This window comes from Arachis ipaensis, chromosome B1, assembly GCF_059453495.1.
Source record: "Arachis ipaensis isolate K30076 ecotype BB chromosome B1, ASM5945349v1, whole genome shotgun sequence".
In the NCBI taxonomy this organism is placed as follows: Eukaryota; Viridiplantae; Streptophyta; class Magnoliopsida; order Fabales; family Fabaceae; genus Arachis; species Arachis ipaensis.
Window position 1 is genome coordinate 133770892 of NC_142436.1, and position 3250 is coordinate 133774141.

A 3250-nucleotide genomic window follows, 5' to 3' on the forward strand; every position below is an offset into this window, starting at 1 on the left:
ATTACCATCAGCAAACAGATTCAGCATGTGAGAAACAAGTATTAATGCAGCAAAGATAAGTAACAAGTCTACTATCCTATCCTATTGCTATTGCTATTGCTATTTTACTCCCCCTTTTGTCATCAAGGGCGGATAAGAGCAACAAAAACAAAGTCTTGCATCCTGCAGAAAAGAGTTAGAGCACAGATCAATGTACTAATTAAGCTGTCTAAAGAGCATCAGTAGTAAGAGTTATTACAGTCATCCAAAATGAAATAGTTCAAAAGTAGCAAAAGAAGCAGAAATTATGAGACAAAAAGAGAGCAGCAGCAGTTTTTATGAGACAAATCCTAGGCATCAGAGCCATCCCCTTCCGAAACAGCATCCTCTTCAACATCAGTGGCAATATCTTCATCATTTTGAAGGTTGTCAATGAAAGTCATAAGTACAGCCACCCTATCCCTTGATTTCTTCAGAAAGTTCTCATGCTTGCTAGCCAGCTTCCTTTTCTCTTTGCTCAATTCAATCAAGTGATTCGATTGGGAGACAAACTCTTGAGCAACATCTCTGACCACATTCAGCAGAGTGGATTTCTTCCCAGTGGAAATGGAAGTACCCTCAGTGGAAGGAGCAGTGGAATCCTCAGGGACAAAATCCTCATCTTCATCATCTAGGACGACTCGTTCAGATCGAGTGGGTCCTTTGTTCTGTTTCACTGAACCACCCCCCTTTAGGTATGAATGTCTATTCTCATATTTCTCATTGGTCAAGTCAACACCAAAATACTCAAAAATACAAGTCAGAAACATGCCATAAGGAAGAGCTTTGTCCTTTTCACTTCTAACAGAGTCAAACATGTATCTAACCATCAAATATGCAAATGAAATTTCAGTTTTGGTGAGAAGGGCATATAAAACAAGAGTATCAGTGTAGGAAATCCTTTGATATGAGCCGCTTTGAGGCAGAATAATATGATTGACTATTCGGTGCAGTTGAGCACGCTCATATCCTAGGGCTTTGTGAGTGGGTGTAATGCCATCTATTAAAGAGATATGTTCACAAATACTAGCCAGGGCATCATTGTAAGAAACACCAACTCCTTCATCCCACTTAACTGACGTGTAGGCACAGGGCCCAACATCAGTATACTTCAAAGCATCACTGACGGTCTCATTGTTTAAAACGATATCTCGGCCCTTGACATACGAATGAGCAGTGCCCTCATGATAAGTCATGTTTGCATAAAACTCTTTGACCAACAAGGGATAAACAGGTTTTTTGATATCAAAAAGGTGATTCCAGTCCAGAAAAATCAAGTTATCAACAAAAGGAAAACCTTTTCTTTTCAAAGATGGCAAATCAGCGAGAAAAGAGGGACATAGGGTACGATACTGGATAACCTTCTCATAAAAATCATTGTTCATGGCAGATTTGAATCTATAAGGGTTATAGTTCGAATGAGAAGTCAAAAAGTGAGCTTTGTGATCAAATGGTCCAATGTCTGGTTCTTTAACATTCTGGAGAGGGACTCGAGTGTTACCTCGTTGAGAGCGCATTGGAACCGACCTGGATTTTGGTTGAGATGGTTCGGGTATGGGTTCCTCAGTCGCCTGACGTTTGCCTTTGGAGGAGCCAGGCTTTGCTGAACTTGGTTTTGAGGAGCCAGGCTTGGAAGGTGTGGCCTTTGGTGGTGGCGTCGGCTTGGCAGAGGCAGGAAACCTTGGAGTGTTTTTGGTCCGAGCCATGGGGTCACAGCGATGAGGAGAGGTAGGAGGAGAAGGAGAAGGGGTAAAGGTGCGGTCTTGAGAGCGAGTGGATGGCTTTGTGGGTAGCTTGAAAACCTTCTCACGAGGAGCCCTTTTTGCAATGGTTTTCTTCCTCATTTGGTTAGTTTCAATTTAAGAAGAAGAGAGAGTAGTAAGGGTAGTGGTGAAAACCGAAGTGATGGAGAAGGAGTTATGGAGGGAAGAGAGGGAGTGTTGGTAACCGTACCCAAAAGCAAGTTTCCAAAACCATGCAACTGCATCACCATTTGAAAAGACTTGAAAAGACATGACCTCATTCAAGAAAGATTTTATTTGATTTTAAAAATTAATTTTAAAATTTTGAAAAACAACAATATTAACCTGAAACACCTTTTTGGGCCAAGAACAAATCCACTTGAAACCTTTTGGGCCACAAAACATTTATTGAAAACCTTTTATGAAACACAGGTCATCAAAAATAACAAACAATATTGTAACATTCATGTTGGGGCCTTGAAGTGATATGAGATTAATGAAACACATTTGGACCACTCTTGATCTGAATATTGAGGTTGGCCCAGATTGAGGTTCATTTGAAATAAGCCTAGAACATGTTGACTTGATGGAAACGTTCATTACCTGCCCAAAATTGTCTCATGCCTGTTTATGAGACAAAAAGCTCCAGCAAATACATCAGCATTTTTCAAACAAGGAATCATAACTCAAAATTCCTAGACAAGTCCTAAGCATGCAGAATCTATCCTCAGCTAATGGTTTTGTAAAAATATCTGCTAATTGCTCCTCTGATTTAACAAATTGAATGCTAATATCCCCTTTTTGGACATGTTCTCTTATTGAGTGAAATTTCACTTCAATATGTTTAGTCCTAGAGTGCAAAACTGGATTTTTAGAAATATTTATGGCACTCATATTATCACACAGCAGGGGAATATTTTCAGCCTTTAATTTGTAATCAGCAAGCTGTGTTTTTAACCATAAAAGCTGAGAACAACAAGAAGAAGCAGCTATATTCTCAGCCTCTGCAGTGGAAAGGGCCACTGTTGGTTGCTTCTTACTTGACCATACATTTAAGGACTTCCCAAGGAAGCAACATAAACCAGAAGTGCTCCTTCTATCAACTCTATCACCAGCAAAATCTGCATCACAATAACCAACTGCAGAAAAATCATCAATCTTAGGATACCAAAGACCAAAATTGGATGTGCCATGAACATATCTAATGATCCTTTTAACAGCCGAAAGATGTGACTCTTTTGGTTTGGATTGGAACCTAGAACACAATCCAACACTTTGCACAATATCGGGTCTAGAGGAAGTTAAGTACATAAGAGAGCCAATCATTCCTCTATACCTAGTCTCATCAACATCTTTCTCAGTTTCTCCCTTATCTAATTTAGAATTAGGATGCATGGGAGTTCCCATGGGTTTGGCATTTTCCATACCAAATTTCTTAACTAATTCCTTGGCATACTTCTCTTGATGAATAAAAATTCCTTTATCAGTTT

At 39.6% G+C, this 3250-nt stretch overlaps 1 pseudogene; it reads right to left on the bottom strand.

Moving 5' to 3' along the window:
* Window positions 1-329: 329 nt before the first annotated feature.
* On the bottom strand, window positions 330-2033 carry LOC148578441 (uncharacterized; annotated as a pseudogene).
* Between the last annotated feature and the right edge of the window lie 1217 nt (window positions 2034-3250).